Source organism: Sorex fumeus, unplaced genomic scaffold, assembly GCF_029834395.1.
Source record: "Sorex fumeus unplaced genomic scaffold, SorFum_2.1 ptg000008l, whole genome shotgun sequence".
NCBI lineage: Eukaryota > Metazoa > Chordata > Mammalia > Eulipotyphla > Soricidae > Sorex > Sorex fumeus.
Window position 1 is genome coordinate 29,762,291 of NW_026606065.1, and position 9,444 is coordinate 29,771,734.

A 9,444-nucleotide genomic window follows, 5' to 3' on the forward strand; every position below is an offset into this window, starting at 1 on the left:
GAGCCCACTGCAAGTGTCACTTCTCATTTGGAAGCAGAAGAGACGTGTCATGGCCTATCAGGGAAGCCGGCTTGGCGGCTCCAGTGAGCGTGCAGGGCAGAGGAGGGCTGGGCTCAGGGCTTGGAGGCCGCCCCAGTTGGCCTGCCTTGGTCTACATTTTGGAGAAGGAGCAAACCAGGGTCACTGGGCTTGGCTGGGTTGGAAACACAACTACACCCCCCCCCAGCCTGTTTTTTTTTTTTTTCGGAGTATGGGGAGAAATGAAATCCTGGGTCTTGCAGATATCCAAGAGGCAGCCCACATGGGCCTGGCTGGCTTCTACCGTTGAGTCTCAGAGAGAGGAAAGAGGTTTGAACGTCTTCCTCTGCCCCCTTTCCCTCTTTTTTGGGGAGTGGGTGTTTGGGTCACACCCGAAGATGCTCAGGGTCACCTGGTTCTGCTCTCAGGAATCATTCCTGGCAATACTCAGGGGACCATATGGGATGCCGGGGATCAAACTGGGTTGGCAGTCTGCAAAGCAAAGGCCCTACCCGCTGTCTGATCACTCTTCCCCCCCCTCCCCTTCTTTACAGGTTATACATAACGTTCCCCAAAGCCCAGGACATCTGATCCAATTTAACAGATGGCAAAACTGAGACCTTCAGTGAGAAACCATCTTTGCGGTCATTATCCCAGGACAGAACAGTCCCGCAGAGTTAAGGTTAAGTCCCCCAGACTCAGCTAAAGGAGGCCAACAACTAGGCCAAATGGGGGCCCGAGTGATAGTACAGTGGGTAGGGAGTTTGCCTTGCCAGGTTTGATCCCCGGCACCCCGTTGTCCCTCCCCCCCCACCCAGCTGGCCAGAAGTGATCCCTGGTTGTAAGGCCGAAAGCAACCCCTGAGCACCACCGGATGTGGCTCCAAAACAAACAAAAATTATCTCCACTTTCACAATCAAATGGAAGTTGATTTCAGCAGCTGGAAATTCCTAACAGGGAGGAAGGGGAGGAAGGCAGGCGTGGAGCTGACTGCCAGCAAACTGTGGCATAAATGAAACGCATGCCTTCCGAAAGTCTTAACTCTCCGTTCCTGATGAGGAGAGACAGGACTTGGCCCGGCACAGACGTGCAGGGAACCCTGGCAGATTGATTCCGGCAGCCAGAAAGCCTACAGGGGCGCCCAGTTCCTGGTGTGGCGTTCCAGATGGACAGCCCCGGATTCCCGGAGGAGGGGGAGATGCGGTTAAACGCTCTTTCTGGCGGGGGTGGCGGGGGGGTGGGGGCGCAGGATTCGGTTGCTCTCAGCCAGAGGCAGGGGTGGCGCACCCGTCCTCAGCTCTAGGTGCGCTGGTAACGAGTGATTCCTCCACCCCCGGCGGTGTCCGCCTTGGGGCTCCCCGAGAGCTCGCGTTCCCGCCGAGAGCGCGCTCCTTCGTTCCGGCAGGAGGGGGCTGCGGGAGGGGCTGGGGGGCAGCAAGAATCTGAAGCCTGCACCCACCCACCGACGCACTGGGCGCTGGAGGCGTCTCTCTAGAGCCAGAAAGCGCCTGAGCCCGTCAGGAAGCGAGCCGAGGTGGGCCAAAGGGAGGAGGAGCGAGGCCAAGGCAGAACGGTGCCCCTCTGGGTCCCTGCCACAGGTCGCTCCGCTCCCAGGCCCAGCTGCCTGGCGGATCTTTCTGGCACTGCTTATTTTGGTGCGCTTGGAGGGGTTCGTTGGGGGTGGGGGGCGGGCGGGGAGCCTCCCTCTCTTTTTGCACCATCAGGACCCATCGCTGGGGCCCAGAGATGCGGACAGCTGACCTTTGGCCTGGTACTCACGGGAGCGCGCGCGCGCGCTCTCACACACACACAGCTGCCCCTCCCCACCCCCTCACCCCCACCCCAGCGCCCCGGGCACACTCTCGGCCTCCGGGCACCTTGCCAAGAGCGCGCGAGCACCCTGCGTGGCACACTGGCTCGAGTTCCGGCACCAAGTGGCAGGGGTGGGGTGAGGAGGGAGGGGCGGGCGGCTTTGGACGCAGCCGGCTGCGGGCGGGCGGGCGGTGCGCACGAGTCAAGGCTCAACTTCCCGCTCTTGACAAGGCCGGGAGCCTTTTGGACCGGCCCTCGGGAGCTGGCGGCGGGGCTGGGAGTGGCGTGGGTAAGCCGGGCGGCGCGGGGCACGGGCGGCGGGGCCCGAGGGCGCGGGCCGAGGCGGGGGCGCGGGCAGCTGTGACTTCCCCTATTAGTCCCGATGTCCTTCCCCGGGAGCCCGGCGGAGTTCAAGAGCCCACAATGGGCGCTCCGGGGCGCCCGCCGCCTGACCTCCACCCGGGTTTAATAGTTTCATAGGAACTTCATTAAATCAATTACTCGGCGAGCACATCATCAGTTATTTGTAATTAGCAGCCCGGAGCGCGTTCGCTCCCCCCAGCCCGCGGCCCGGGGTCCCAGCGGGGTTGGCGGAGTTGTGCAAGCACTTTTGTTTGCTCGAGTGTTGACTCCCGGCATTACTCGGCCTGAGTAATCTGGACGTCTTAATCTAGCATTCAGGGGGCGAAGGGAAAACAAACAGGGAGCAGGCCCGAGGCCAGCGCTGCCGTCCCCGGCGCCCGCGCGCGGCTCCGCGACCCCCCAGCTCCTTCCCGGGCCGGGCCGGAGGGCGGGGGGCGCCCCCCGGGGGGGGGAGGGGGCGGTGCCGGTTGGGGAAGGAGCCTGGCCGGGAGAACTCGGCGGCAGCTCTGTAGGGGGAAGGATGAAAGAAGGGGAGAAGCGGAGAGCCAGCGCCAGAAAGCGCGTCCTGAACTGGCAGAAGGGCGCGCGGCGCTGGATGGGGACGCGTGTGCGTGCGCGCGGGGTACGCGTGAAATAGGCCTTTGCAACGGTTTGTGCGAGCCGGGGCCGCGGTGGACTTGCCATGCGCCGTGGCCGCCCCCTCGGTGGTGTCCAGCTTGCTCAAGTGCTTTAATTGGAGAGGGAGGGAGCGGACTGTGGGCCCAGGCGCAGCTGCACCGCGTCCTACAAAAAGCAGAGCAGGGACAGGCCGGTCTGCAGAGTCTGCCGGACAGGCCGGTCTGCAGAGCCGCAGGCCTGCGTGTGTGTGTGTGTGTGTGTGTGTGTGTGTGTGTGTGTGTGTGTGTGTGTGTGTGTCATGAGCACCGTCTGGAGTCCTTCCGTGTCCGGGTCGTCGTTCCAGCGCCAGCGTCGGGACTCCCTGCCCCCTCTCTTTCGGCAGAAACTTGGGGGTGATGCGCCCCGGCCCTCCTGGTCCCGGTTTCCGTTCCCAGTTGCTGCCAAGTCCCTCCAGCACAGGAAACGGAGAGGACCCAGGAGGCCCAGGAGAGGCCAAGGGTCACTGATGATCCGGTTCAGGGTGTCTCTTGAGCGGTGATGCTGTCACTCACTGGGAGGTTGAGGAGAGACACAGGGGACAAGCACTCCATCAACGGGTTTCCCCAAGAAACTGGAGTCTTTTGGGGGGCCCCTACCCATTGCATGAGCTTCTGTGGCAAGGGTCTCGCCTTTCTCCCCAGAGTTTTGAGGCCAGGCCTGGTTGATTCCATTGAATCTGTCGGGTGGGCAGAGGGGGAGTCGGAATGGGGTTTCAGTGAACCCCTGAAGTCAGCCATGTGCAAGGTAAGTACCCTACTCAATGTACTGTCACCTCAGTCCCCGATTTTAAATGTGTCTCAGAGACTGAGAGATAGTACAGAGATTAAGGCACTTCCCTTGCACGTGGGGACACGAGTGATTGCTGCTTTTCTGAAGGATGCTGGAGTGAATCCATGCGGTGCAGGTCCGGCAATGTCCCCCATGGTGGGGACTCCCTGGCGTGGCTGTGGAGAGAAGAGGATTGGAGTGTGGCCCCCCAACTCTTGACTCACCAGTCTGAGTTTGTGCTTCCGACACAGACTTTGGCTCTGAGGGGTGGTGTCTTCAGTCCTAGGTCTCTTTGCTCCCCATTTTTCTGCATGCCTCCTCTTTCCTGGCCTGTCACCCTTCAATTCCAGGGTCTCCTGCAGCTTTGAGCCTGCTGGGCATAAGGATGAGAAGGAAGCCAGCCAGCAGCAGTGGCTTTCAAGGGTACTGCTTGCCTGACAGAGACCCCACCGTGTTGTTGCTGCTGACCACCAGGCCAGCCCCTGGAGAACTTAGGTTTCTCTAGAAAAACAGGAAGTGGTTGCATCAAACAGCCAGGCAGCAATTAGGGGAAGAAGCCAAATGAAGGCTCTTTCCAACTTGACTTACCTCCTTCCCTCCCTGCTGACCCCCCAAGTGCCAGTCCCAGATGAAGGCCCAGAAAGGACCAGGCTTTCCAGAAAAACCAGGAGCAGGAGCAAATGTGCAGACAGACAGCAACATAGGGGTTTCTGGAATATTTCTCCAAACGCAGTGAAGGCAGTTTGCACATACTTCTTCGAGTCTGTCCCTCACGGTTCTGCTGTAGTCTGTGGAGTGTCGGTGTCTGTGAAATGTGCATTTGATTAGACAAGTCTACACACAGAGTGTGTGTTTTCATTTTGGGCTGAGGGTTGGCCACACCTGGCGGTGCTCAGGCAATCCTGTGGGGGGCCGGGGATGAGACTGGTGTCCTCACGTGCAAGGCAAGTGCCTTAACCCCTGTACTATCTCTCAGTCTCTAGGGCACATTTAAAATCGGGGGGGGGGGTGAAGGATGGTACGGTGGGTAGGGTACTTACCTTGCACACGGCTGACCTGGGCTCCATCCTGACATTCCATGTGGTCCCCTGAGCACTGCCAGGTATGTTCCAAAACCCCAAAATTCAAACTAAAATAAATAAAACCAAAGTATGGACATCCTGGACCTGGCTAGAGTTAGAGTAGCCTAGAAGAAGAAACTCAAATGGAGAAAGTCTACATTACGGATAGAGTCAAAATGCGGTTCATCCCTGCTTCCATTTCTCTCAACCTCTCAACCCTCTGAAAAACCTTGATTAAGATAACATCACTGGGGCTGGAGCAATAGCACGGCAGGTAGGGCATTTGCCTTGCATGTGGCCAACCCAGCTTCGACTCCCAGCATCCCATATGGTCCCCTGAGCACCACCAGGGGTGATTCCTGAGTGCAGAGCCAGGAGTAACCCCTGTGCATCGCCAGGTGTGACCCAAAAAACAAACAAACAAAAAAAAGATAACATCATTTGGAGGAGAAAAGGGTGACCAGAGGGGTATTTTATGAACTGATAGGAATTTGGTGAGGTGGTTGATTTGGTGAGGGGGGTGGGGGTTTGGTTTGTTTGGGGGCCACTCCCAACAGTGCTCAAGGATCCCTCCTAGTGATACTCAGCAACCACTCGGCTGCAGAGGATTGAACCCGGTTGGCCGCCTACAAGGCAAACACCCAACCCTCTTATTTTGTCTCTCCAGCCCTGAGTTAGTGGGCTTTGGTGTTTTGTTTAATTTTGTTTGGGGGCCACACCTGGGTGTGTTCAGGTCTTACTCCTGCCTCTGTGCTTAGAGGTCACGCCTGAGAGTTCTCAGAGAACTTCATGTGGAGGTGAGGCGGAGATTAAACCAATATCAGCTATAGACCAGATAAGTGCTTTAACCTCTGTCCTCTCTCTAGCCCTGCAGTGAGTGGTGTGGATAAGATGTCTGCGGGCTGGCAGGTTATCTCTGATGTTCCCACAAGGGGGCTCTCTCCCTTTGAACCTTTTCACACGCGCAGTCTTGGTCTCTGTTCTACTCAAACTTTGTTGGTCTAAACGTCACCTGGTCACCATCTAAGGTCCTTGGGGGAGTCCTGTGCTTTGCTCCCATTTGGAGGATATACGGGGCCCTTCGGGTTCAGCGGCTCACTTGTTGGGGGTTTCCCAACATGGAAGTTGATGAGCACAGTGTTCCCAATTGTCTTCATCCCAATCCAAGGCTCCGAACCAGCTTCTCAGCAGCCACAGACATGGGGGAGGCGCCATATTGGATCTGAGTTGAGTCGCCGCTGGACAGAAACAGTCCTGGAGCTCTTGGCTGCCCTTGTGGAGGGAAATTCAAGGCTGGTTAGGGGGAAAATTGCATTTGGAAAGGTCACGCCAATGTCTTTCTCCATTTAGGGGGCAGAGATTGGGTGTCACTCTGACCGTTTCTTCAATAAATTGACCCCCAAAGAGCCAAAATCTGGAAAAAACCCGAGTGCCCAAGAACAGATGACTGGTTAAAGAAACTTTGGTACATCTACACAATGGAGTACTATGCAGCTGTTAGAAAAGAGGAAGTCATGAAATTTACATACAAGTGGTACTACATGGAAAATATCATGCTAAGTGAATTGAGTCAGAAAGAGAGGGACAGACATAGAAAGATTGCATTCATCTGGGGAATATAAAGTAACAAATTGGGAGACTAGCACTCAAGAATACCTGAGATAAGTACCAACCAGGAGTTTCACGCCATGGCTTGGAGGCCAGCCGCACATGCTGGGGGAAAAGGGAGCTCAGATAGAGAAGGGAGCACCAAATAAAGGGTGTTGGGAGGATCCTCCCAGGATGAGAGATCATGCTGAAAGTAGACTATAGACCAAACATGATTGCCACTCAATGCCTCTTTTGCAAACCACAGCACCCAAAAGGAGAGAGAAAACAAACGGGAATGCCCTGCTACAGGGGTGGGGTGGGATGGGGAGATGGGGGGGGTGTTGGAGGGATTCCGGGAGCATTAGAGGTGGGGAATGGGCACGGTGGAGGGATGGATACTCAATCATTGTATAACTGAAACCCAAGCACAAAAATCTGTAAGTCAAAAAAAAAAAAGTCAACATTAGAAAAAAGTGTGACCTAGGTCAGATGTGGCTTGTCCACTGAGAGAAACTTCTGGCAAGGCTCCAGCCTCAGCTCAGGCTACCCCTTTCTGCCCTCACTGCCAGCTGCACTGAAGGTTCCTAAGTCTTGTCACGCTGAGGGGCAGAATCATGAGGAATTGGATTCCGGGCAAGTGCTTTTCAGGCAGGAGAAAACCCGGAAGACAGCCAGGGCAGCCCAGAGCACTGATACCTGAGCGGCCTGCTTTTTTTTTTTTTTTTTTTTTTTGCTTTTTGGGTCACACCTGGCGATGCACAGGGGTTATTCCTGGCTCTGCACTCAGGAGTTACCCCTGGCGGTGCTCAGGGGACCATATGGGATGCTGGGAATCGAACCTGGGTAGGCCGCATGTAAGGCAAACGCTGTACCTGCTGTGCTATCTCTCCAGCCCCCCCACTGGAAGCTTTTAACCTTAGGGCTATCCCCACTGATGCTCAGGGCATCATTCCTGGCAGTGCTTGGGGACCATATATGGGGCTGGGATCCAGCTGGAGACAGCTGTGTGCAAGGCAAGCGCCCCACCTGTGGTACCACTCCCATTTTATGATGTCAAGGTTGCAGACTTTTGTACAGCCATCACAAACATCTCAGTGCATGGTTTTCTTCCCAACCAGACCCCAGGTCTGATTGTCACTAGCTTCACCTGTCCTCCAGCCCCCAGTCCTGAGAACCTCTGTGCTGTGTCTGTCACTGTGAATTTGACCTTTCAGCTGCCTCGTGTGAATTGCCTCATCTAGTACTGGACCACTGGGGTCTGGCTTCTTTCACTGGGTGCTGTATTCTTCAGGCTTCACCTTGTTTCAAGGTGTTAGAATGGCATTTTTTGTTGTTGTTATTTTGGGGCCGCACCCAAAGGCACTCGGGGCTTCTTCCTGGCTCTGTGCTCAGGGATTATACCTGGTGGACTTGGGGACCATATCGGGAGCTGGGGATGGAGCCTGGATTGGCTGCATGCAAGGTAAACACCTGCTTTACTATCCCTCTGGTCCCAAGAATGTTGTTCCTTTTAAGAGCTGTATAATATTCTAATGTAGGGATAGATGTGCAAATATAAACACGTATTTACTCCCACAGACTAAAGTCAGGCCTCAGTGATGGGAGGGAATGTGCTCTGATTGGCATCCCGAGACAGCCCCATGATGGTGCTCTTGTCTGCCATCCTTACACATAACCAATGATATAGGACGTGCTGTTGCATGTGGTGGTGGGTCTGTCACTGGCTGAAAGGGCGGGGGGTCCTGTGTACTAGGCTCTTGAGCTGTCTGGGCCTCTGTTGATTCGGCACTACAGGACAGTCAGCTGGCATGATTTCCTTTTTTGGAGGGGAGGCCATGTGTGAGACACTTGGAGCTTGCTCCTGACTCTGTACTGTGATGCCAGGGATCAAACCAGGCTGGTTGTGAAGGGGAGTGGCCGGCCCCACTGGCCTGTCTGGTCTCTAGCACGTGTCCCTCCATCCATCCGTGTAGTTGGGCCTCGCTTCTTCACTTGTGCTTATCTAGGCAGAGCACTGTGATGGAGGAGACTCCAGCCAGGAATTCAGAATACTGGAGCTGTTGCCTGGCTTCGACTTTGTGAGGTCAACAAGGTGTAGCTGGAGATCACAGGAAATTCAAACATTGTGTGTGTGTGTGTGTGTGTGTATGAGAGAGAGAGAGAGAGAACATTCAGCCTTACCAAACATTGCATTTCAGTCTTTGTGTGTGTGTGTGAGAGAGAGAGACAGACAGACAGACAGAGACAGAGAGACAGACAGACCATCCATCCCTACCAAACATTGTGTTTCAGTCTTTGTGTGTGTGTGTGAGAGAGACAGACAGAGACAGAGAGACAGACAGACCATCCATCCCTACCAAACATTGTGTTTCAGTCTTTGTGTGTGTGTGAGAGAGACAGACAGACAAAGAGACAGAGACAGACAGACAGAGACAGACAGACAGACCATCCATCCCTACCAAACATTGTGTTTCAGTCTTTGCACGTGTATATGTGTGTGTGTGTGAGAGAGAGAGAGAGACAGACAGACAGACAGAGGAGAGAAAGAGAGAGAGCCCAACCAAACATTGTGTTTCCAGTCTGTGGGGTGTGTGTGTCTCCAAGGTCTTCTCTGTGTTTGTCCTGGTTGTGTGTGTGTGTCCCCAGCCCTGTGTGTATGCCCACCAGTGTGTGCGTGTGTGTGTGTGTGTCCATGGCTGTGTGTGTCCCCAGCCCTGTGTGCGTGTCCAGCGGTGTGTGGGTGAGTCCATGACTGTGTGTATCCCTAGTCCTGTGCGTGTCCAGCTGTGTGTGTGTGTGTGTGTGTGTGTGTCCTGTGGAACTGTTAACACGTGGATATTATCCATTGCAGGGCAGTGCTGGAGCCATTCGGGATTTATGAAAACATCTGAGGCGAGTCATTTCAAAGTGCTGATTTGTTTTATAGTCAGTATTACATTTTATGACAGGTTCTTTTGCCAGCAGAACGAGTGTCTAAGGATCACGCACAGCACTGTGGGCAGACCCCGGGACCCGAGTAGCTCTTCCAATCTGAGATCCAGATCCCCATGGAGAACCCCTGACCCTCCCCCGAGGGAGCCCCAGAACTGAGGTTAGGCGATGTGTGCCCACGTACACGCCCACCCCCAAACGCCCAAGCCTCTTCCCTTTCCTGCTTGGTTTCTGCCTCCTGCCG